The sequence below is a fragment of the Ovis aries genome, chromosome 6, assembly GCF_016772045.2.
Source record: "Ovis aries strain OAR_USU_Benz2616 breed Rambouillet chromosome 6, ARS-UI_Ramb_v3.0, whole genome shotgun sequence".
In the NCBI taxonomy this organism is placed as follows: domain Eukaryota; kingdom Metazoa; phylum Chordata; class Mammalia; order Artiodactyla; family Bovidae; genus Ovis; species Ovis aries.
Window position 1 is genome coordinate 66106051 of NC_056059.1, and position 26954 is coordinate 66133004.

The 26954-nt window shown below is 36.6% G+C and overlaps 1 protein-coding gene across 1 annotated transcript in view; it reads right to left on the reverse strand.

Annotated features, from left to right (window-relative positions):
• The window catches only part of LOC101121518 (cytochrome c oxidase subunit 7B2, mitochondrial), a 143800-nt gene that overhangs the window by 63095 nt on the left and 53751 nt on the right, over positions 1-26954 (reverse strand). The window contains exon 2 of the mRNA XM_004009806.6: positions 23486-23541. The gene's annotated coding sequence lies outside the window, so the exon portion shown is untranslated. The remainder of the gene's footprint in view (positions 1-23485; positions 23542-26954) is intronic.

The window sequence follows — 26954 nt, forward strand, 5'->3', positions numbered from 1 at the left end:
TTATGAATAATCACATAATCAAAGCATAATCCTAGGTCCCAGAGTGAAAAGCACTTTCTGAAATACTTTCCCATCTTGAGGAAACAGGATGAAGCTAAAGAAGCCTCAAAGAGGCTTAGGGTCTGGTTGCAGAGTCAGGCTCAATGAAATTAAAAGAAAACCAGGAGATAGGGGAAAAGCCTCAAACTGGGGCAGCTGAAGAAGCCCAGACACTCTAATCATCTCAGTAGATTAAAGTTTAGGTAGTGGGCAGAGTTGGAGGGTCACCTTATTGAAACCCTCTTCAAACACATTTTATCCCTCAACTTCAGAACTTGCTTTGCACATGAGATGTCTGAATAACTCTTAGAACCTACGCATTTCTCAGTAGAACAAAGAAAAAGAACTGATTAGAAATTTAAATTTCAGAAAAATTCAAAATTGCAAAAGATAGACTTCTTCCCAAAATAGTGTGCAGTGGCTTCCAGTGTCTTATTAAGCTCCATACAAAGGGGCACTGGTACCTGTGCCAGAATGGACTGTTTGAAAACATCCAGAAAGTTGTACAAGTGAGAATAAATAAAGAGAAAAATTATGTCATTCTCAAATTATTCAATGATCTTGTATGTTCTCAGTAACCTTCTCCAGGTGATCTTCCCGACTCAGGGAATGAACTTGCATCTCCTGCATTGGCAGGATTCTTTACCACTTAGCCACCCTTGTGAAAAATACAAGAGCATAAGGCTCAGCAGTAAAGAATCTGCCTGCAGTGCAGGAGCTACAGGAGACGCGAGTTTGATCCCTGGATTGGGAAGATCCCCTGGAGGGGGAAATGGCAACCCGCTTCTGTATTCTTGCCTGGGAAATCCCTTGGGCAGAGACTTGCAGGCTACAGTCCATGAGGTCACAAAACAGTCAGACATGACCTAGTAACTAAACAATACCAACATTCTTTACAAAGTTCACTGGAATACTCTGGATAGAGTGGGACTCCAATAAAACAAACAAAAGCAAAAGAAAACAAAAAACCAAACTGACTCTTTTTACCTTCTGCTGGAAGTACAAAGGATTAATAAGACAGTAAATTCAATAAAGGTTACTGAGAACTACAAGATCATTGAATAATTTGAGAATCGACATAATTTCTCTTTATTTATTCTCACTTGCACAACTTTCTGGATGTTTTCAAACAGTCCATTCTGGCATGGGTACCAGTGCAGAAGAAACCACATGGACAGAGGAGACTGATGGGGTTGCAAAGAGTCAGACATGACTAAAGTGACTTAGCAAAGCATGGCAGACTTTAAGCATCTTTCAATGTAATGGAAAACCAAGAACACAAAAATGTTCTCATTACTATTAGTTCTCTTAGACGTGGCATACATATGTGTTATCATCTGTGTGAAGTAGACCACAGATTCCATATCTGTCTTATCTATGCCATAAATTTGGAGGCTCTGTTCTGTGATACTTCAGATATCTCAATGTTGCAGAAAGTCCCTCCCTTGTTTTACCTACTCATTTGGCTGTCTTTCCTCCTCCAAACACTGTAAGCTTCAAAAACGAAGGACCATTATTTCTACCTATTAATTTAGCTATTCTACCTATACCTGTAAATTAATATAAGTGCTCAAAACTACTTATATAAGTGCTCAAAAACTATTTTTTAATGAATGACTGAATAAAATGAATACAATGTCTTCAGAGTCACTTTGATATGTTCACAATCACTTCAAATTTTGCCCTTTTTAAAACAAAGTCTTTTTTTCATAGCATGTTAGCTTCTCTTGGCTGACAAGTGACAAGAGTTCCTTGCATAATAGGGATTATTAAATGAGTATTTCTGATAGAAAAAAATGCAAAATGAGGGCAAATTTGATTTGGAAAACTTCTTGATTGAACTTTTTATCAAAAATCCCTTTGGTGGTACCATTTCACAGTCACACCTCATTCATTCTTTCCACATATGGAATTAAAGCTCCCATCCTAAGCGCTGAAAGGAGAACAGTAACAAATACCTCACTCTCAGGAATTTTACAATCCACAGGTATAGAAATCAATTAAAGCAACAAATAAGAGTTACAAACCATGATTAAATGCTAAAGTAAAGCAGAGTAGTGACAGGAAATTCTGATCTAGTCCCAGATAGAAACTAGATCAGGGTAGAATTCCAGATCTTTCAACTGTCTGCATTTCAAAAGGCAATTGCACTGTTTCTGCAAGATTGATTGCTAGCTACTCAGCTTAAATAATTCTCTGTCTAATCTGATGACTTGCTTTTTGCTTACTTGCTTTTGGCTTATACAGAAGAGTAAGTTAGGTAGCGCATCTCTAAAAGGTAAAAATTTAGATGCAACAGCCCATCACAGAAAGCCAACCAGAATTACTATAGTTGAAGGCTAGGAATCTGAATTTTAACAGGTCTGTCAATTAAGTTTTCCACACACTAAAAGTAGATCCACTACCATATGCTGACTTAAAAATCACCTCTGAGTTTCATATCTAGTTGTTCTTGTTGAGGTTCTTCTGCTCTGAATTCAAGTCAAATACGGATTTCTAATTATTCTTTAACAAGATGTCATAAATACAACAGAAAATGTGAAGTCAAAGTCATGAGAGGCACTTTGAAAACTGTACCAGACAGAATTCCGTCACTCTCATCAAAGAAAGTAATATCAGTTAGCATAGATGATTCCTTCTGACAGAAATTACTTTTCCAGAAAAAAACATAAACTGTATTTGGCAGAAACATTCTTTGAAGTTTTCAGTGAATCCTTAAGTATTTTTGACTCTATGTTATAGCTTGTATGTAAATGGACAAAGTAAGACACAACATAAGAAGCAAAGAAGGGTGATCACCTGCAGCAGTCTTTTTAGCAATACCAGGACTGGGTTCGGAGATCTGGTGGTTGCTCTACCATTTACTTTTTTATATTAGGGAGATCATTTAATCCCATCTGAGCTTCAGATTCTCTAATCTGATATGCAGACAACAGTATCTTAGCTCAGCTCACACTTGCAGAAGAGAGAATCAACTGAATGTATAAACAGTATAAAACCTGAAGTATTATTTAAATGTAAAAGCTGAATAATAATCACTGTCACAAATATTTATTATCAAGGTCAAATACTTAGGATAATGGAATATGTAGAGATCTCTGTTAGTTAACCACATGTGTGTGTGCCAAGTCACTTCAGTCGTTTCCAACTCTTTGTGATCCTATGGACCGTAGTCTGCCAGGCTCCTCTATCCAAGGGATTTTCCAGGCAAGAATACTGGAGTGAGCTACCGTGCCTTCCTCTAGAGGATCATCTCAACCCAGGGATAGAATCCACATCTCCTGCATTGGCAGGCGGGTTCTTTACTGTTAGTGCCACCAGGGAAGTTCATAAACTAAGCCTAGGAAACAGAAATCATGAAGTATGTCTCTCTTACACTGCCAAAATAGATGTCAAGTGTTTAATACACTTTAAGAACTCAGTTTCTTCTATTTTTAAATAGAAATGAGAGATTCTGTCTTTCAAGGAAAAGGCCACTAACATGAACTAGATCCTGTCCAAAAAAACAACATGGGATGCTTCAAAAATGAGAAGGAAGGATTAAAAGAGCCCAGAATATAGCATGTAAACTACAAGAAACATCTAGGGAGACAAAAGATAACATGAAGGAGGTGCAGGTGGAGAGAAGACTATGGAGGGATAGGGAAAAATATCTATTTATGTGTTATTTTTCTTCCTTATGATGAAACTTTTGCCCAACCACATCATAGGCAGGAAAACAGAAGCACTGTGCAAAATAGGAACAAAAATAGTAAAACTTACACGAAATGAAATTTTATTAAAAGGAATGTCTTCCCTTATAAAAATTTTAAAAATCCTAGATTTTCCACAATCATATTGTTTTTAAAAACAGTTAATATCTATGTCACATAAATACTTACGGAAAAAAAATGATGCTACCAACTTATATTATGGAACTAGCAGCAGCCATGAAACTAATAAAAGATGCTTGCTTCTTGGGAGAATAGATATGACCAACCTAGACAGCATGTTAAAAAATAGAGACATGACTTTGCCAACAAAAGTCCATCTAATCAAAGCTATGGTTTTTCCCTTAGTCATGTATGCAAGTAACAACTGGGCTATAACGAAAGCTGAGCACTGAAGAATTGATGCTTCTGAACTGTGGTGTTGGAGAAGACTCTTGAAAGTCCACTGGACAGCAAGGAGATCCAACCAATCAATCCTAAAGGAAATCAGTCCTGAATATTCATTGGAAAGATTGATGCTGAAGCTGAAGCTTCAATACTTTGGCCACCTGATGCAAAGGACTGACTCATTGGAGTAGACCCTGATGCTGGGAAAGATTGAAGGCAGGAGGAGAAGGGGACAACAGGATGAGGTAGTTGGATGGCATCACCGACTTGATGGAGATGAGTTTGAGCAAGCTCTGGGAGTTGATTAGGGAAGCCTGGCACACTGCAGTCCATGGGGTTGCAAAGAGTCAGACACAACTGAGCAACTGAACTGAACTGAAAATACATATTCTAAAACAGGATAAGGAAAGTATTTATGAAAGAAAACAGATTATTAGATAACAATCAGTTCAGTTCAGTTACTTCCATTGTTTCCCCATCTATTTGCCATGAGGTGATAGGACTGGATGCCACAATCTTAAGTTTTCTGAAGTTAAGTTTTAAGCCAACCTTTTCACTCTCCTCTTTCACTTTCCTCAAGAGGTTCTTTAGTTCTTCTTTGTTTTCTGCTATGAAGGTGATGTCATCTGCATATCTGAGGCTATTGATATTTCTCCTGGCAATCTCACCTCCAGCTTGTGCTTCATCCAGCCCAGTATTTCGCATGATATCCTCTGCATATAAGTTAAATAATCAGGATGATAACATACAGCCTTGACATACCCTTTCCCAATTTGGAACCAGTCTGCTGTTCCATGCCAGTTCTAACTGTTGCTTCCTGACCTGCATACAGATTTCTCAGGAGGCAGGTCAGGTGGTCTGGTATTCCCATCTCTTTCAGAATTTTCCACAGTTTATTGTGATCCACACAGTCAAAGGCTTTGGCATAGACAATAAAGAAGAATTAAATGTTTTTCTGGAACTTTCTTGCTTTTTCTATGATCCAACAGATGTTGGAAATTTGATCTCTGGTTCTTCTGCCTTTTTTAAATCCAGCTTGAACCTCTGGAAGCCCACAGTTTACATACTGTACAATATACTAGTATATTAAAAATAATAACTTAGAGTTCAATAGAACTAGAAAGAGCCTCACTCCTAATTTACAGGACAGAAACAAAAATAAGACAAACAGCAAATTAAAAATTATCTTTAATCCACCAAAGAACTGAGGTCTCAACACAGATAGTTACAGGAATACCTCAAATATATTGATGGTTTGGATCCAGACCACCAGGCAAGCAAGACAACAACAGAGTGTATCTCTCTTGTGTTAAGAGAAAACAACACAAGCAGACAAAAACTTGCCAACAGAGAATTCTATACCAAACAAAAATATCACATTACAAGTGAAATCACATACTGTAAGTGCATGGGCTTGTATCTGGGTTTTTTATCCTGTTCCATTCAGCTATATATCTGTTTTTGCACCAGTACCATACTTTCTTGATTACTGTAAGTTTGTAGTATAGTCTGAAGTTGGGAAGCTTGACTCTTGCAGCTCTATTCTTTTTTCCCAAGACTGCTTTGGTTATTTGCAGTCTTCTGTGTTTCCACAGAAATTGTAAATTTTTTTCTTCTAGTTCATAAAAAATGCCTTTGAAGCAAAAAGAGCACTCATTTATTGAGAGTGGGAATTCAAAATTATATAGACACTTTGGAAAATGGTTTGGCATGTTTTCATAAAGTTAAACATGTATTTACTATATGATCCCACAAGTGTTAGACCAAACAGAATATTACTAACAAATTTTGAAAGACACTATTAATAAACTGGGCTTCCCTGGTGGGGTAAAGAATATGCCTGCAATGCAGGAGACCTGGGTTTGAACCCTGGGTTGGGAAGATCCCCTAGAGGAGGGCATGGCAACCCACTCCAGTAGTCTTGCCTGGAGAATTCCATGGGCAGAGAAGCCTGGCAGGCTACAGTCCACAGGATCACAGAGAGTCAGACATGACTGAGAAAATTTTACTTGATCTAGAGAATCCCATGGACAGAGGAGCCTGGTAGGCTGCAGTCCATGGGGTCGCTAAGAGTCAGACACAACTGAGCGACTTCCCTTTCACTTTTCACTTTCATGCCTTGGAGAAGGAAATGGCAACCCACTCCAGTGTTCTTGCCTGGAGAATCCCAGGGACAGGGGAGCCTGGTGGGCTGCCATCTATGGGTCACACAGAGTCGAACATGACTGAAGCGACTTAGCAGCAGCAGCAGGTGACATTTATGAAACTTTATACCTAATCATTTTTTAAAAATCATATATTGTAACATAAAACTAGTCATTTAAAGGGCTCATATCACAAATATTATAGTCAGTTCAGTCTTTCAGTCGCATCTGACTCTTTGTGACCCATGGACTGTAGCACTTAGGGATTCTCTGTCCATCACCAACTTCCAGAGCTTACTCAAACTCATATCCATCGAATCGGTGATGCCATCCAACCATCTCATCCTCTGTCATCCCTTTCTTCTCCTGCCTTCAATCTTTCCCAGCATCAGGGTCTTTTCCAAGGAGTCAGTTCTTTGTATCAGGTTACCAAAGTATTGGAACTTCAGCTTCAGCATCAGTCCTTCCAATGAATATTCAGGACTGATTTCCTTTAATGGACTGGTTTGATCACCTTCCAGTCCAAGGGACGCTCAAGAGTCTCTCCAACATGACAGCTCAAAGGCATTAATTCTTTGGTGTTCAGCCTTCATATTTATGGTCCAACCCTCATATCTATACATGACTACTGGAAAAAACACAGCTTTGACTACATGGACCTTTGTCAGCAAAGTAATGTCTCTGCTTGTTAACATGCTTTGTCATAGCTTTTCTTTATAAGGGTGTCATAGTTTTTCTCTCAAGGAGCAAGTGTCTTTTAATTTCATGGCTGCAGTCACCATCTGCAGTTATTTTGGAACCCAAAACATGTCTCTCACTGTTTCCATTGTTTTCCCATCTATTTGCCATGAAGTGATGGGACTGGATGCCATGATCCTCATTTTTTGAATGTTGAGTTTTAAGGCAGCTTTTTCACTCTCCTCTTTCACTTTCCTCAAGAAGCTCTTTAAATCCTCTTCTCTTTCTGCCATAAATGTGGTGTCATCTGCATATCTGAGGTTATTGATGTTTCTCCTGGCAATGTTGATTCCAGCTTGTGCTTCATCCAGTCCAGCATTTTGCATGATGTACTCTGCATCTAAGTTAAACAAGCAGCGTGACAATATACAGCCTTGACATACTCCTTTCCCAATTTGGAACCAGTCTGTTGTCCTATGTCCAGTTCTAACTGTTGCTTCTTGACCTGCATACAGATTTCTCAGGAAGCTGGGAAGGTGGTCTAGTATTCCCATCTCTTGAAGAGTTTTCCACAGTTTGTTGTGATCCACATAACCAAAGGATTTGGTGTAGTCAATAAAGCAGAAGTAGATGTTTTTCTAGAACTCTCATGCTTTTTCCATGATCCAATGGATGTTGGCAATTTGAGCTCTGGTTCCTCATGAGTACAATACAATTAACTAAAAAACATTATAGTAAAATTAAATAGCCCTATATATACTAGGGTGCCAAGGTCCAGCCCCCACAGGATCCAGGGGAACCCGAAGGAGAAACGGCGTCGGCAGATGATTTAGAGAGAGATAAGGAAAGAATGTTGTAGATAAGAAAATAGAGGAGAGAAAGAGGCTGATATTCTTGGGTTTATACAGAAAGCTAATAAAGTCTTAGAAGCTCAGGCAGGAAAATGAATGCAGAGAGCCTCTGTGTTCCAAGGGATCAGCCTGAAAAAGAGAGGGAGGGAGAGGGAGAGAGAAAGAAAGAAACACAGAAAAGAAGGAAAAACATGGGGTGACCAAGCTTCTTCGGTAAGCGAAGCCCATTATTTTATTTTTTAAAAGGGACTTTTATACCTTAATTTGTATATAGAGGGGAATGAACGATGCAAAGTCATACAGAGTCAGCCCAAACATTACATCTGTTTGTCTTTATCAAAACCAGGATTTTTTCTGCATACCTTTCCCATAAACAATATTGTGTATGTTATCTTCTGGCCTTGGAGGCCTGTGAACATTTTATGACCCTCTTTTGATAAAGGCTGCTCAACCAGAAAACTTATTTCCCCTTGAAATGTTTTTCTTTATATTTCTCATCTATGTCAGCCTCAAAAAATGTTAAACAGAGTTACATTTCTCAGGGAGCAAAGGTGCAGTGAGTTACAACAAAGAAAGAACCAATTAGCTCAAAAGTCTGATGTGGCTAATTCCAAGGCTACACTTGTTTTTCTTACATTCCAACTATGTTAACTAATGCACTCCCAGGTGCACAGTGGATAAGAGATATGGGAACTTGGCAACAAGCATTAGCCCAATAATGAAATCCTACACCAACACTACTCTAATAACTTTTAACTCTTTGAAAGGCTCTATGTTTTAGGCCTCCAGTGCTTCTCACAGTTGGGAGGCTGTGAATAATCATATGGGTAGCTGCAAGAGTCTGAATAAACCTGCCAAGCAAGCTAGAATGCTAACAGAGGGGTTTGACCTGAAATATTCCTCTCATGTCCAGGAGACTTATTAGCTAGAGCCCTAAGTTGATTTTCTCCAGAGAAAGGTGGTCGGGGAGAGCCCCCTGTTAATGTCAGGAGAGTTGGTGAAAGGCACAAAATAGTAAGACAGACAGATTCTGGTTTGGGGTTAGATGCTCAAGCAGTCTAGGGAGCCCCTTGAGTCCTGAAGCCTTGCTTAACAGTTCTCTTCCACATGACCTCTTCATGGGTGGGATCTCCCATGCTGGCTCCTGGCACTAGGGAAATTGCATTTGTAACTTAATAACTCTCCACAAAGACTACTATAGGATAAACTGCTTTACTGACAGTTTTACCAAACACATTAAAAAAACCCATTGGAAACCCTGCCAAAGCAATATTACAATGAGAGGAAGAAATACATCTCTGCTCATTTTTTGACTCCAGAATTATCTTGAAGTCAAAAGTAGACTAAGACATTATTAGAGGAAAAAAACTACATAAAAATCAACATTAATACTTTAACAATATATCAGTCAAATCTAGAAATATATAAAAAGGAAAATAATTCATATATAAATGGATTTTATATTTGAAACCAACCAATGTAATGCACAATTATAAGATAATAAAGTAAAAAAAAAATTATGTCAATAGCTAAAGACAAAGCAAACAGACTGGTAAAAAGCTAACAGAGCCCCAGAATCTGAGTATAGACTCTGCACATAAGATATTTGATTAATTGCTAAACTGCATGCTCAGGTTAGAGCTGGGAGGCTAGACAAAAAGAGGAAAAAAGAAAAATGAAGTAAGAGAAAGGAAGAAGAAGAACAAGGAGAGAACAGGCAATAGTAGTAGCTAGAAGCTAAGAAAAAATCAGCTGCTGCTGAACATTGAAGGAGAAATAGATTTCAAAATTTGATTCCAAACAAATTAACTTATAAGGGCTTTCTCCATTTTTTCCAATGAACAAAATCATAACCACCATCATCATCATCATCATCTGGGAAAGAAAAAAAGGAGTTTCTGAGTCATTAAAGCATATTACTTATAATGTCCACTTTTCTACCAAAAATTAGTAGGCAAGCAATAAAACAACAATAAAAGCAGGAAACTGTGACCCCTGTTCATGAAATATTCATCTAATACAATCTGACTTTGAACATGCACAGACGCTAGACATACCAGGCAAAGATGCTACACATACCACGCAAAGAATTCAAGGCAGCTATTACAAACATGTTCAAAGAATTAAAGAGAGATATGGTAAATAATTCACCTTCCAATGCAGGAGATGTGGAGCACACAGGTTTGATACTTCGGTGGGGAAGATCCCCTGGAGAAGGAAATGACAATGCATTCCAGCATTCTTGCCTGGGCAATCCCATGGACAGAAGAGTCTGGCAGGCTACAGTCCATGGGGTCACAATGAGTCAGACAGGACTTAATGACTAAATACCACCATTCAAAACTTAAAGGAAAACATACTTCAATGTGTGAACAGACATGGAATCTTAGCAGAGAAATAGAAACTATAAAAAGAATGAGATGGAAATTCTGGATTGAAAAGTAAACTGAAATTTAAATTTTACTAAATGTGGTCAACACTAGCTGAAGAAGAATCAATGAATTTGAAAGTAGATCATTAGAATGTATACAATTTGAAGAGAAAAAAACTTTAGAAAATAAATAAAGGCTCACAGACTCTGAGTATTCACTCAGAAAGTGAAAAGTCATTCAGTCGTATCTGGCTCTTTGTGACCCCATGGACTGTAGCCCACCAGGCTCCTTTGTCCATGGAATTCTCCAAGCAAGAATACTGAAGTGTATAGCTATTCCCTTCTCCAGGAGATCTTCCCAACCCAGGATCAAACCCAGGTCTCCTGCGTTGCATGCAGATTCTTTACTGTCTGAGCCATCAGGGACGCCCCAGAAACTCTGGGGTAACATCAAATGACTCAATGTACCAGGAGAATAGAGACAAAAAATGAAAGAGAAATATTTCAAGAAATAAAGGCTGTAATCTTCATAAACAATATAAAGGAAAAAAGAAAGAAAAAAGTAATATTAGCTTACATATCCAAGAAATTTAACAAACTCCCAGTATGGTAAACACAAAGAAAATCATACTCAGGTACTGCACAGTCAACTTCTAAAAGCTACAGATTAAAAAAAAAAAAAAAAAAGCTCTGGAAGCAGGGGGAAAATTGACACAGTACATAGATATTGATAGTGATTCAATCAACAATGAGTTTTATATCAAAAACAGTGGATTCCAGAAAAGAATGATATATCCAAAGTACAAAAGAAAAAACAATTCAGCTAAGAACTAATCTATATCCAGTGAAACTACTCTTCCAAAATAAAGTTGAAAAACATAGATGTCCATCAGCAGATGAATGAATAAGAAAGCTGTGGTACATATACACAATGGAGTATTACTCAGCCATTAAAAAGAATACATTCGAATCAGTTCTAATGAGGTGGATTAAACTGGAGCCTATTATACAGAGTGAAATAAGCCAGAAAGAAAAACACCAATACAGTATACTAACACATATATATGGAATTTAGAAAGATGGTAATGATAACCCTGTATGTGAGACAGCAAAAGAGACACATGTATAGAACAGTCTTTTGGACTCTGTGGGAGAGGGAGAGGGTGGGATGATTTGGGAGAATGGCATTAAAACATGTATAATATCATATATGAAGCAAATCACCAGTCCAGGTTCTATGCATGATACTGGATGCTTGGGGCTGGTGCACTGGGACGACCCAGAGGGATGGTATGGGGAGGGAGAGAGAGGGGGGTTCAGGATGGGGAACACATGTATACCTGTGGCGGATTCATGTTCATGTATGGCAAAACCAATACAATATTGTAAAGTGGTTGACCTTCAATTGGAATCAATAAATTTATATTAAAAAAGAAAGAAAAACATTTTTAATGAGTTAGCAGCAGATGTTCACTAAAAGAAATGCTAAAGGAAGTCTGAAGGATTAAAAAGAAATGATATATAAGATACACAAGAAGAAATATAAACTGTACATATATGTATAGTATGTATACATCTAACTGTGTATGTGTACACATATATGAATGCATGCATACATGTGTATGTATGTATAGATATTTTCTTCTTTTAATTTCTTTAAAAAACATTATATTGAGCGTAAGAAGTGATAAAGAATGTTCATACTGCATGATCCCATTTATATAATATTCTAGAAAAAGCAAAACTTATCCTTAACAACAGAAAAGAGAACATTAGTTGTCTGGAGCTGGAGACAAAAGGAAGAAATTGACTGCAATGGGTCACAAGGGTAGTTTCTGGTGTGATGGAAATTTTCTATATTTTCATTGTGATGGTAAGCACACAGATGTATATACCTGTCAAAATTTTCATACTGTATCCTCAGCATGAGTACATTTTACTGTATATAAATAATAGCTTATTAACTTTGATTAAGATATATATAAAGCAAAAAACTACTAAATTTGACAAAACATGCAGATTTTCTGTTCAATAAAGAATACTGTAAACAAAGTTAAAAGATATTAAAGACTAGATGTTTCAAAGTATTAATTGAGAATATATAAGAAGCTCCTAAAAATTGTCAAGGAAAACACAAGAAACCCAAAAGGAAGAATAAACAAAGGGTACACATGTGAAAAAGGGGCTCATCTTCACTATTAAGTAATACAAATTTCAAAATACCAATTTTCCAAGTGACAAAAATCAGGAAGTTGCATAGTACAAATGTTAGAAAGTATAAGGGTGAAGTTAAGCTTCCAGGTTTTACTGCTAGGCCTATAAACTATTTCAGAAAAGCAATCAGGAAGTACTTAGTAAAATTATATGCACATGTGACCTATAGAATCCTCTTGGTAATACAAAGTGTCAATCATAAGAGATAAGATGAGTAAAATGTGGCATATGCATGAGATGAACTCAAGGCAACAATCAGAAGGACAAAATTAGATGAATACTAATAAGAGAATTAATAAATCACAAGAAAAAACAGGGCTCACCAGAAAACCTATTAAATAGAATAAGTAAGCAAGTGAAAGCCATTTAGCCATGTCCGACTCTGCAACCCCATGGACTGAGTGACTGACTTTCATTTATTCTCTAGGCCAGAATACTGGAGTAGGTAGCCTTTCCCTTCATCCAGGAAATCTTCCCAACCCAGCCATCAGACCCAGTCTCCAACAGTGCAGGCGGGTTCTTCACCAGTTGAGCCACAAAAACAGCCCAAGAATACTGGAGTGGGAAGCCTATCCCTCCTCCAGTGGATCTTCCTGACCCACGAATTGAACTGGGGTGTCCTGCATTGCAGGTGGATTCTTTACCAACTGAGCCATCAGGGAAGCCCACTGGTCATAATTTATGTAAACTAAAAACACATGAACACATACATACAGAGTAACACTATACAATTTCAAATATACATTCAGCTCAAAATCTAACATGAGTAAGAGCAGAGAGGAATGCCAGTGGAGACAAGGAATCGAGTAAAGGTAGTAAAAGAAGAAAGACCGTACACACATTGCTATTTCAAAGTTAATTAATTTGTAGTTACCTAATTGATGAACTTGTTTCTTTCCTACCTAATGCTAAAGCGACCTAGAACGGTTCTGATAGTTTGAATCTTAAGTACTTCATTTGTTTTTTTAACTCATAAAATTATTTGTTACATTTGAAACCTATTTATAAAATCATATTTTTTTTAAAAATCAAGTGTTTTTTAAAATAGGTTTATGAAATAAAACACAAGCCTTCTACTGTTTCTGCCCTGTTCCTGATTCTCACTCCTCTGAGTACACTATTTTGATAATTCTAGTGCTTCTTTTACCTTTTCCATGCTTTTAATTTAGCACTTTATTTCTGAGAGTTCTATTAAGTTTTAATTTTATTTCTTCAAGTTTTAGAACAAGCTTAACTAACAACAGCAATAATTATAATAAATACAATTATATTCCAGTTGATAATAAAATAGAGCAGTTTTGTTTGCTATTGCTCTGAACACTCATATCCACATACAAACACACAAACTCATATCAATTTCACAAATATTTTCATTTTCTAGGCTGTTATGGAAACTAGACTATATAATATAGCAATGAGATTTTATATGTGTATGTTTACGTGTATACACATTTAACTCAATGCCCAGCACAAAGTAAGTACTTAGTACTGCACAGTAATATGTGAAGAACATAAACTATAGATAGAGCTCCATTTAGACCTCCATTAATTTTAAAAAGTAGTGTGCAGAATCAGGATACATCTTTAAATATTTTAGACTATATCAATCTTCTAAATCCTCTTTTACAAAATTCTTCTCTAAATTAATGACTATTATGATGAATAAACACCTTTAACAGCTAAGATTTAAAAGTTTTTTCAATAAAATCATTAACTTGAATTATTTATCTAGAATTCTCTATATTCCATTAATAACATAATGTGGCAAATCATACAAAGGTAATGTCAGAGAGTCCCATTACAAACACCTATGGCTCTTAATCCTCATCCCTTGATAGTACTGTGGAATGAGAACTATGCTTCAGGGTAGTTTCCAAAAGCAAACAATTCAATTCTGATTATATTAAGGGAGAGTAGATAAGGATAACATTTTACTGATGATAAAGTTGTCAGCAATGACTGAGTCACAAAGGACATTCAGCTCAACTTTTATCAAAGATCCAATTAAATTAGAACAATGTCTCTCTAGGCATTCTGCTTAACTATGTCTTTCCATATTTAAATTTAGCTATAGGATATATCTGCACTACATTTTCCAAGCATTCTGTTTCCTAATGGATCATCTTTTCTGTAATGCCTACTATTGGTCGTTTGGTTACATTCTTTATTGGGGAAGTTCTAAGTTTAGTAGTCAACTTTAGTTAGAAAAAGGTATTTAAATTTACAATTTGTTTCTGTCTTCCAATTCATACCATATTAATCTGTTCAGGCCGCTGTAACACAAAATACATAGACTGGATTGCTTGAACAACAGAATTTCTCACTTCTGGAGGCTGCAAAGTTTAAGATCAAAGTGCTGGCGTATTTGGTTCCTGGTGAGAGTTCTCTTCCTGGCTTGCAGTATATCATAGATCACTGTGTCCTCACAGAGAGCTCTAGTCTCTTCCCTTTCTTATATTAATTATATTGATAATCCTCTAACATCTAACACTGTTCCCACTATGGAGTCTCCACTCTCATGACTTCATCTAAACTAATGACCTCCCAAAGGCTCTACCTCCTAATACCATCAAATGAATTTTGATGAATGAATTAACAAATGAATTTTGGGGAAACACAAACATTCAGTCCACAACACATACTTTGCAATTATATTTAATCTGAAGTCAACACAGAAATCTTAAACATATTTTTAAGTATCTTCTCATTATAATAGTTATCACTCTACATACTTTTATTGAGTATTTTAGAATGTTCTTATAATACTGGTATGCATCAGACTCACCTGGGGAAGCCTGTGCAACATAAAAGTGAGATCCAACCCAAACACACAAGTAGAGGCACAAATAAATTAAAACATTAACTTGGGTTTTCTATAGGTGAAAACTCTTGAAAGCAATATCTCCCTATATAAATAATCTAAGGAAGATACTGATAAGTTAAAAACAAATACCTCTTTAAATAAAACTTCTTTGCAAATTCATAATTAATTCCTGATTATTATTTGACTTTGATCTCTTTTGGAAATCTAACATAATTTTCAAGTTATATTCATCAAATATTAATGACTCACTATAATCATAACCTTATCAAAATCAGGAATATATTATTTGGAGATAGGTTTCATCAACAGGAAGAGACAGTGCTCTTAGAAAAGTAATGATGATTATATATCCACCAAGAGTTTTTTATAACATTCTGTTTTTTGTGTTTCTATATAGCCTCATGGGCTTCCCAGGTGGCTCAGTGTTAAAGAATCCACCTGACCATGCAGGTGATGCAGGAGATTCAGGTTTAATCCCTGGGTCAGGAAGATTCCCTGGAGGAGGAAATGGCAACCCACTCCAATATTCTTGCCTGGAAAATCCCATGTATAAAGGAGCCTGGCAGGCTGTAGTCCATGGGGTCACAAAGAATCGGACATGACTGAGCAACTGAGCATGTATGCACACATACAGCCTCATGCTGTTTGCTACATTTCAGAAATACAAAACAGCAAGGTAAGTTTTGGTTAAGGACAATAATAATAATAAACCATAGAACAGATTCATAAGTGAAAAAGACACCAAAGGTCAAAACTCCTCAGTCTGAGACTGAGGTTGAAATAACTGAAACTACTGCAAAAAAAGAAGACATGAATAAAGTGAACATAGGCATTTATTGAATTCTGGATGCCTAGAACATAAATCTAAAAAAAAGTATACTCTTTGAAGGCACATTAGTGTTTCACAGATGAAGCAAAGCAGCCTGCCAACTACAAGCAAAATAGTTCCTAGAAAATTTAGATGAATTTGCATATTCTAGATAAGCATCAAATTATGAAGAAAAGGTAAAAGGTATTTAGGTCAAACCCTTACTCTGTGGCATTTGACATCATGCAAAATAATCATGCTTCCTCAGAGGCAGCAAGCACTTTAAAAGTTATAAAAAAAAACCAAAATCATGAATGAACTATCTATATGTCTTACATTAGAAATAATTTAATTTATAATAAATGATTTAATATATTTAGATATAAAAATATATAAAAATGAAATATATATACACACACACACCAGAAAATCATTCTTGATCAAATTTCATTTACACAAGGTAATTAGCATCCTTCATTAGATGAAGAATGCAGATACAATATGGTCATAGAAGTCAAAATATGTTATTTTTGTTAGTTATCCTCTTTTTTCTTTTTCAGAAAGACTGGAATTGTGCCACAGAAAAGTGTCTATAATTTTCTATCAGACCCTGGGAGTCATCTATCAAAGCATAACTTGGTCCATTAATCCTGAGTAGAGCAAAAGTAGGGAGTATTCTGTGATCACACAACATGTCTTGTTGCTTTATTGGTATTCACAGCTTCTCTCAAGTGTGTGGTAGACTAGAGATGGCCAGTCCTTATTATTCAAACCTGGATCACTGGCAGCTTTCCTCTCATTCATCTTCTGGGAAAACCCTGTGTCACAGTTAGAAGAAATAGTAATGTGCTCAAATTTCCTTCTGTAGTTTAGCCCAAGACCTGAGAATTCTGAATGGCATTTGGCCCAAGCCCAGAAATTTTATTCCACATTGATTTTTGCCTTTCCTGAACATTTTTTCATTTCAAAATCTGTACCAAAAAAACATCACTTCAAGATCAAGCACTGAAATCAATGCCAATGTCCCTGGACTCTCTTTTTGAAGCAAGTTCTTTGAATGTTTAGTGCTTTTCAAAACATTGACTGATTAAAATTTTTATGCTCTATTTTGAGACCATTTTCTCATTTTAACTCCTTTGAGTTGCTGTAATTTTATAAATAGTGTCCTTATTATGGTCTGTCTCTGGCTTTCCTCACAGACTTTGCTGAGAGTCCTGGAAAAGAGCAGCCTATTTTTGTGCTCTCTTGAGGAGGCTTGTTCCCTAGCCCTCCCTCATTGTGAGTTTGTTCCGGGCTGTTGGCTGCCTGATGTTTTGATGTCTCTCTCCATTAACTAACTCTTGCCTTTCAACCACCAAGCTTCAGTTCCTTGTTTACTGCCATCCTTGTCACCGCTCTTGGCTTACTATTCTGTGTCAACAGAATCCTTGGCAACTTCCTGTGTCATTTCTTGCCACTCCTTCTTCACAGATTGCTTTTCACCAATTTGACTTTCCAAAGATAGCCTGTCAGCAATTCAAAGTGTGGATTTTTATCTCTGGTTTCAGAGACTGTGTTCATTATAATTATTAGTAAGAGTCAGAAGGCAGACACATAAAGGTAAGTAACCACCCACACTGTCCTGTCCAGGGTGCCTGAAGTCCCAGATAAGAGGTTCATTTCTCTCATTTCAAAAATTGCAGCTTTGTTTTCAGGAGAGCTTAATCAAATTGTAAATACTGTCTTCTGTATACACTTAGGCTTTTTACATATACTGCTAAAGTGTTTACCATATTATATATTCTATTTCATATTCTATTGTCATAACTCATCATAGTTCATATATAATATCACAATTAATTTTATGTTTCTATGCATCTATGGGACTGTAAGCCATCTACATAGGAATGGTGTTCTAGACCTTATATGTTAGTGTCTAGTGTAGTATATGATGGCAATAGGTCTAAATACATGGCTGTTGAGTTACCAGATACAAAACATATGTGGAATAGGTGAAAAATTTCTACCACTAACTTCCAACGCATTCATTTCAACTGTAAGAAGTATCAATTTGGGAACTGAGTCAGTTGATGCAACAGAAAATTCAAATAACAATGACTTAAACACAAAATGGTGACACTTGTCTCGCATAGTAAGTTCAAGGGAAGAAAATTACGGATATTGATTTGGAAGTTCAATTAAGTCATGGCTAAAATTTTAGCAATATTCCTAATCTTTCAAGGTAACAAGGTTCCAGTCATCATGTGCACTTTCCAGAACAAGGAAGAAAGAAAAGGCCAGAAGGAAGACAAGATAAAATCAACATCAAGAATGCAGAAATTTTCCAGGAATTTCATCGGATTTCTGTTTATATTTCATTAGATAGAATTATGGCAGATTGTCTCCCATAGCAACAAGGAGAATGAAATAATGGGGAATTTGTGGAGTTTTTTTCTTTCTCTTGACTCCACAAGTAAGAAGAAGAGAATGAATACAGAACAAGTCACAAGAAATTGCTGTCACACAGGGGTACTGAGAAGTGCATGAGTGCTGGGGGAAAAGTCAATTTAAGTGAAAATGTAAAAGGTTCAATGTAAATGAAAGAGAGCATATAAAGTCAGCTGATGGCTGCTTCACTATCCTGCCCGGCTGACAGAAATCAATCAGATCCACAAGCCTGAAAACCTGACTGAGGCATGGGATCTTCATGGAAATCCTAACACAATATTTATTTTTCATCAAGCCTTTTTATCGACTTTATAAATAAAGTAGTCCTAAGCATTTTCTAAATATCTGGCTCTGTGGGATGTTGAATAATATAACACAATACTTGCTTTTTTTTTTCCTTTATTTTTTTTTTAATTTTTATTTTTACTTTTACAATACTGTATTGGTTTTGCCATACATTGACATGAATCCACCACGGGTGTACATGAGTTCCCAAACATGAACCCCCTCCCTCCTCCCACCCCATATCATCTCTCTGGATCATCCCCGTGCACCAGTCCCAAGCATCCTGTATCCTGCATTGAATACAGACTGGCAATTTGTTTCTTACATGATAGTATACATGTTTCAGTGCCATTCTCCCAAATCATCCCACCTTCTCCCTCTCCCTCAGAGTCCAAAAGTCCGCTCTACACATCTGTGTCTCTTTTGCTGTCTCACATACAGGGTCATCATTACCATCTTTCTAAATTCCATATATATGTGTTAGTATGCTGTATTGGTGTTTTTCTTTCTGGCTTACTTCACTCTGTATAATCGGCTCCAGTTTCATCCATCTCATCAGAACTGATTCAAACGTATTCTTTTTAATGGCTGAGTAATACTCCATTGTGTATATGTACCACAGCTTTCTTATTCATTATCTGCTGATGGACATCTAGGTTGTTTCCATGTCCTGGCTATTATAAACAGTGCTGTGATGAACACTGGGGTACATGTGCCTCTTTCTATTCTGGTTTCCTTGGTGTGTATGCCCAGAAGTGGGATTGCTGGGTCATAAGGCAGTTCTATCTGCAATTTTTTAAGGAATTTCCACACTGTTCTCCATAGTGGCTATACTAGTTTGCATTCCCATCAACAGTGTAAGAGGGTTCCCTTTCCTCCACACCCTCTCCAGCATTTATTGTTTGCAGACTTTTGGATCGCAGCCATTCTGACTGGTGTGAAGTGGTACCTCATTGTGGTCTTGATCTGCATTTCTCTAATAATGAGTGATGTTGAGCATCTTTTCATGTGTTTGTTAGCCATCTGTATGTCTTCTTTGGAGAAATGTCTATTTAGTTCTTTGGCCCATTTTTTGATTGGGTCGTTTATTTTCCTGGACTTGAGCTGCAGGAGTTGTTTGTATATTTTTGAGATTAGTTGTTTGTCAGTTGCTTCATTTGCTATTATTTTCTCCCATTCAGAAGGCTGTCTTTTTACCTTGCTTATATTTTCCTTTGTTGTGCAGAAGCATTTAATTAGACCCCATTTGTTTATTTTTGCTTTTATTTCCAGAATTCTGGGAGGTGGATCAGAGAGGATCCTGCTGTGATTTATGTTGGAGAGTGTTTTGCCTATGTTCTCCTCTAGGAGTTTTACAGTTTCTGGTCTTACGTTTAGATCTTTAATCCATTTTAGAATGAAACTAGATCACTTTCTAACAGCATACAATACTTGCTTTAAAGCTGCCCTCCTTAATCTAAACTTTGTAACAACAGAAGTGAGCGTAGGATCTTGCAATTGTCCACTAAAGAAGCACTTAGACTCTCTATGTGCTTGTGGGGTGAAGTTTTGAGAGGGAAGGACTGACTGTCAGAGAAGAGAAAGTGGAGCTTACCAGATGAAGTGCAGAAGGGTGTTACCAGCATAAAGGCAAATGCATTAGAGCACACAAACTCAGGAAGACAAAGAAAGTGAAAAGCATTCTGGGATGTGTAACGTATTCAGTGGTGCAAAGAATAGAATTCAAAGGGTAAAGACAACAGTAGTGAGCAAATCAGAAGACAGGTAAGCAAGAACCAAAGAGTCTTTTTGAACAAGGAGACAATGAATAATTTTAAGCTGTTACTAGCTCTAAGTTTTAAGAAAATTATTCTGGTGCTACTAGGGACAGTTTATTGGAGATAGGTAACACTGGAGAGAGAATTCAGTTAAAGGAGTATTCCAATTGCTCCAATCGGTTTCCTTAGTGAGTTATTTAGTAGCCTTCAAAACAACTTATTAGCAAAATGAGAAACTTATATTAGCTTCTGTAGCAATTAAAGAATAAAATCTGGTATCGAAAACATGAGGGAAAATTCTTAAACCATAAGGAAAATGATGCAGCCTTCACAAAGCCATTCCTAGTAATTAGATGCTTAAATACTAATAAGAACAACAAGGCACAAAGGAATAGATTATGGTTCCAGCTCCAAAGAAAACCAGCAGAAATGGTGAGTGGGAAGCACGCAACAGTTCTAAAAATTAGCATTTATTACTTTACAGTATGCATAAAAGTAGCATAAGGTTCACTAACCCAATAGTCCTTGTCACTACTATCAGCTCAACCATGCTAATAACCTCTTAGTGCATTGCCTGGTTTGAAAAAACTGTGTAGAAGAATAAATCCCCAAAGTAATTCTGTTTTCCATATATGAAGAGAATCCATATTAAAAGATCCAGCTCTTCTTTTTCAAAAGATTGGGTTCTTGTATGTTTGTATATTGGGAGATAATTTGACCTTAAGGACAATAAAATCAATGAATTAACAGAAATGAGTAAGATTAAAACAAATACAAAGCATAGTGTTTATAAGCTCATTTTAAGTCAGAAAGACAACAATAGAAATCTTGGCCTAAGCCTCATCAATAACATAGAAATAATAGCACCCACTTCACAGAATTATTTTGAGAATGAAATGCTCATGTGGCATCCAGCCTTAAATCTGGCAGACAGTAAATCTTAAATGCATTTTAATGTAAATGATGAATTAACAATATTCTGCCAAGTAGCAATTTGCATTCCCCTTTTACAGAGAGATTAAGGCTCTGAGATGGATACTGACTTATTCAAGGTCACAATGCTAGTATATTTCAACAACAGATTCAAATACAGGTCGACTATCATAGGTTCACTGTTCTGATTTTTTTATTCTATATTTTAGAAAATATCCTTTTAACAGGCCAGGACATAATATAAATCCTGTGCTGAGCTTGTAATTTCAGAATTCAATGAAAGAGATACATATAGAAGTAAATGAAAGTAAAACCAGTCTGCTCTAAAGAGTTCAATGTGAAAGCCCTGTAAATGATCATGTTTAGAACACAGAACCTACAAGAAATGGTTAAAATCATCATGATAAGTAAGTTTGGAGAAGAGACAGTAGGGGGAATATAACTGCAATTACCAAATTTACAGAAATGTAGTTTAGAATAATATACACATTTTCACTTTGTAAGGATGGTTTAATTATTCCCCAAGGATGGTTTAATTATTCCCCAAGGACTAAATATTAAATGCAAGGGAAAATGAACAGTTATAAAATAGACAATCTGCTGCAACATTTGAATGACAATTTACAGGAGTGAGGGTGATTTCAGGGGATGGGTAGGAGTTCTGTTTATGATTCAAGGATGAATTACTATGTTTACATTTGGAATTTCTGTGGTTATAGGAGGGTACTAGAATACAAAAAAAACTTAGAACTTAAGATCACTTTTTTCACACAATGAATATTTCAAAACTAAAATGTGATGTTTAATTCTCATATTTAATTATTAAAATGTTCATGAGTTTACCAAAAAGAAACTGTTCATAGAAATTTGGCACTTAACAAAGCTATCACCATCAAAGAATTTGATTATCTTGTAAAATTTTATCTCAGTATATAATTTCATATTTACCAAAGCATATATTACTGATCATTAACTTTAACTTAAGGAGTTTATGGCTTAGTATTCCCAAATTCTACATTCAGGTTCACCACTGATTCCAGATATAATAATGGATAAGGGCAAGGAAAAAATTAAATTCACATTTCTTCAGATAGTTACACACCGTACTGGTCTGGCTGGCATAGCAAGAAAAGAAGTCCTATCACCATATAATAGAAAAATCAGATTTAAAAAACAGCATATAAAAAACGTAACAAAGGATATTGTACAGGACACGGAATTGTAAGTTTTATCTTTTAATAACTTATAATGGAGTATAATCTACAAAGATTCTGAATCACTGTACTGTATACTTGAAGTTAAGATAATATTAAAAATCAACTATGAACAAATAAAAATAAAAAGAATTAAAAAAATAAAAATCAACTATGTATCAATAAAAGAGTATTCAATAAAAATGTTTTAAAATGAAAAAGGATAGTGCCTAAATTTCTCATAAGCATGATTATACAACCACACCAGGGGGCGCTCTTAACACTGAAATGATGGATGGCATTTTTTCTTTTTTTTGGTTTTTTATTTTTTTAAATTTTAAAATCTTTAATTCTTACATGCGTTCCCAAACATGAACCCCCTCCCACCTCCCTCCCCATTTAAAACAAATGGTGGTTTTAGCTGGCTAGAAAAAGATCTTTCTAAGCCTGTACAGTACTTGCAATAAGTATTTACCTCTCCAAAATGTTTGCTGGCAATAAACACATTTTATTTTTCATCCAACTGCTTGCATTTAAGATTATCAAGTTAATCTCTCAAGTAAAACTTTTTTGACTGATAGGAATTAATCTTATTTTGGAAACATTTACCTATTTGTATATGCCCCCATTCTTTCTGTGGTGGGACCAATTCTGAATAATAAATACACTGCTTAGGAGTACATACAACTTTTCACCCTGGCTTTGTTGTCAATTTTGCTTATAATTTCTTACTAGCACTTTAGCTTTTTCTTTTTCTTTTTTTTTTTCCATAAAAAAATGGGTTCCTTAAAATTATCTAAAATTGACACTCATAGTGAAATTCTAATCTTGGCGCTATGGGCCTTTCCCATATCTTGTCATTACCTGACAGGAACACTGAAGCTCAGATGTTCTCCTCAGAAAGTTCAAGATTCAGATTCCTAAAAATATAATTAGAGAATTAGTATGAGGTTTCAAGGAAACAGAAAAAGGCAAAAAGTAAAGAGTGAGCTATATCATCCAGAAAATCACCATAGACTACTCCACCAACAATAAATATTTTACATACATGACACCTGATTAAACAAACTTGAAGAAATAAAGTACAAAGAAAAGAATTGCAAAGCATATGAAAGGAAGAGGACACGGTTCCTGCCTTCCTATGGAGATACAGAAGGAGTCTGTAAAATTTTCTAAACCTGTGTAGTCGAGACCACACTTTTATCTGTCAGCTGCCTTCATGAGTCAGCATTTACCTGTGTCCAAGCTCAAATAGGCAGAGTTGTGATCAAGGTTCACCTAATATGTACAAAGTATAGGCAGCTACCTCATCCACGTGAGTTCAAGGAAACAATTATGAACATCTCTACTGTTTGTGTCCTAAATCAAAGTCACCATCACGTTAATGTCTCAAATTCTAGTCACAGGAACACTTTTTTCCTATTCTATAAAGTAAAAATACACCTGGAGAAAATGATGTATTTATTCACTACTTTCGACCAAAGTGTAAGAGGATGACGGGAAGCCCTACCTAACCAGAAACAGATAATAACAGTTTTCCAAAATGTGGGTATGAAAGAAGAACAAAAAGAATATTGGAAGAAAAGCAGGAAGGCCCAAGAAGAGAAAACCCTGAAGAGAGTATGTTAAGACAGGAGGTATGTGACTCCCATTACCTGCACCTCCTACTCTTTGTACTGAGAGGTTCATTAAGGCAAAAGCAGACTTGTTTGGTGAGAGGCAACTCTGGCACATTATAAAATCACAAGAGTTTCCATCAGCAGCAAAGTCAGAAAGCTGAGGGGTTGGAGTGTCACGTGGTCCATCCTGATAGAAGCAGGCACTGAGCTGGCTCGTAGAAAACAGATAGAGGTTACTTCTCATTACGAGCCCAGTTGCCAGAGTCGCCAAGGGACCTATATAAAGATCAGGTCCCAGTGCTACCCGAACATAAGGATCAGGTCCAACTATTTGTGACCCCCTGAACCACAGCACATCAGGCTTCCCTATCCATCACCAACTCCCAAAGCTTGCTCAAATTCATATCCATCAAGTCGGTGATGCCATCCAACCATCTCATCCTCTGTCATCCCCTTTGCCTCCTGCCTTCAATCTTTCCCAGCATCAGGGTCTTTTCCAATGAATCAGTTCTTTGCATCAGGTGGTCAAAGTATTGGAGCTTCAGCTTCAGCACCAGCCCTTCCAATGAATATTCAAGACTGATTTCCTTTTGGACTGACTTGTTTGATCTCCTTGCAGTCCAAGGGACATTCAAAAGTCAAAAGACTCTTCTCAACACCACAGTGCAAAAGCATCGAACTTCAGTGCTCAACTTTCTTTATGGTCCAAATCTCACATCCATACATGATCATTGTCACCAAAGTAATGTCACTGCTTTTTGATATGCTGGGTTTGTCACAGCTTTTCTTCCAAGGAGCAAGCATCTCTTAATTTCATGGCTGCAATCACCATCTGCAGTGATTTTGGTGCCCAAGAAAATAAAACCTCTCACTGTTTCCATTGTTTCCCCACCTATTTACCATGAAGTGATGGGACTGAATGCCATCATCTTAGTTTTTTGAATGTTGAGTTTTTAAGCCAGTTCTTTCACCCTCCTCTTTCACTTTCATCAAGAGGCTCTTTAGTTCTTTTGCACTTTTTGCCATAAATGTGGTGTCATCTGCATATCTGATTTCACCCTGCATTTCATCTGCATTTCACCCTGCAATCCTGATTCCAGTTTGTGATTCATCAAGTCCAGCATTTCGCATGATGTGCTCTGCATATAAGTTAAATAAGCAAGATGACGATATACAGCCTTGACGTACTCCTTTCCCTATTTGGAATCAGTCTGTTATTACACGTCCAGTTCTAATTGTGGCTTCTTGACCTGTATACAGATTTCTCAGGAGGCAGGTAAGATTGTCTGGTATTCCCATCTGTTTAAGAATTTTCCACAGTTTCTTGTGATCCACACAGTCAAGGCTTTAGTATAGTCAATGAAGCAGATGTTTTTCTTGAATTCTCTTGCTTTTTCTATGATCCAACAGATGTTGGCAATTTGATCTATGGTTTCTCTTTTCTAAATCCATTTCTAATATCTGGAAATTCTCAGTTCACATACTGTTGAAGCCTAGGTTGGGGAATTTTGAGCATTAATTTGCTAGCGTGTGAAATGAGTATAATTGTGTGGTAGTTTGAACATTCTCTGGCATTGTGCTACTTTGGTATTAGAATGAAAACTGACCTTTTCCAGTCCTGTGGCCACTGCTGAGTTTTCCAAATTTGCTGGCATACTGAGTGCAGCACTTTCACAGCACATCTTTTAGGATTTGAAATAGCTCACCTGGAATTCCATCACCTTCACTAGCTTTGTTTGTAGTGATGCTTCCTACGGCCCACTTGACTTTGCACTCCAGGATGTCTGGCTCTAGGTGAGCGATCACACCATCGTGGTTATCTGGGTCATGAAGATCTTTTTTGTATAGTTCTTCTGTGTATTCTTGCCACCTCTTCTTAATATCTTCTGCTTCTGTTAGGTCCATACTGTTTCTCTCCTTTATTGTGCCCATCATTGCATGAAATATTCCCTTGGTATCTCTAATTTTCTTGAAAAGATCTCTAGTCTTTCCCATTCTATTGTTTTCCTCAATTTCTTTGCACTGCTAAGGATACTAATCAAGAAATGGCCAATTAAAAAGTAAGACTTAATAAATTGGGTCTTGGATAAGAGAGAAGAGTCAAGAATGACACAAGTTTCTTGATCTGAGGAACTGAAAGCACAGAATATAGCTGCCATTTAGTGGGACTGTGAAACCACTGGTAAAGCAGGTATTTTTACTACTAGGGGAAATAATTATTTTGACTTTGGATATTTGAATTTTTAGATATCTATCAGACATACTCAAGAGGAGCAATATAAAGAATGCAGTGTCTTATCAGTGTGTAGTTTACAGAAGGATTTGTGTGTGCTTGTGTGTGCCACCTCAGTCACATCTGTCTCCTGTGACCCTACAGACTGTTAGCTTATCAGTCTTCTCTGCCCGTGAGATTTTTCCTGGTGAGAACACTGGATTCTTTACTGCTGAGCTACAAGGGAAGCCCCTTACAGAAGGATATCAAGTTTTAAATATAAAACAGGGTTGTAAACTCATTGATAGTATAAAGACATGAGATACAAGAGGAAGTGAGTACAGACAGAGAAGAAAGATGACAGAGACTAGCCTTAGGGGTGAGTAGGTTCTTAAGGTGCCTCACTCCTTCCTGCCTCCTGGGGATCATGCTCTTGTTTGATTTCCATTCCCTAGAATGTGGGCAGGACCTGTAACTTGCTTCTAACCAATAGAATACATGA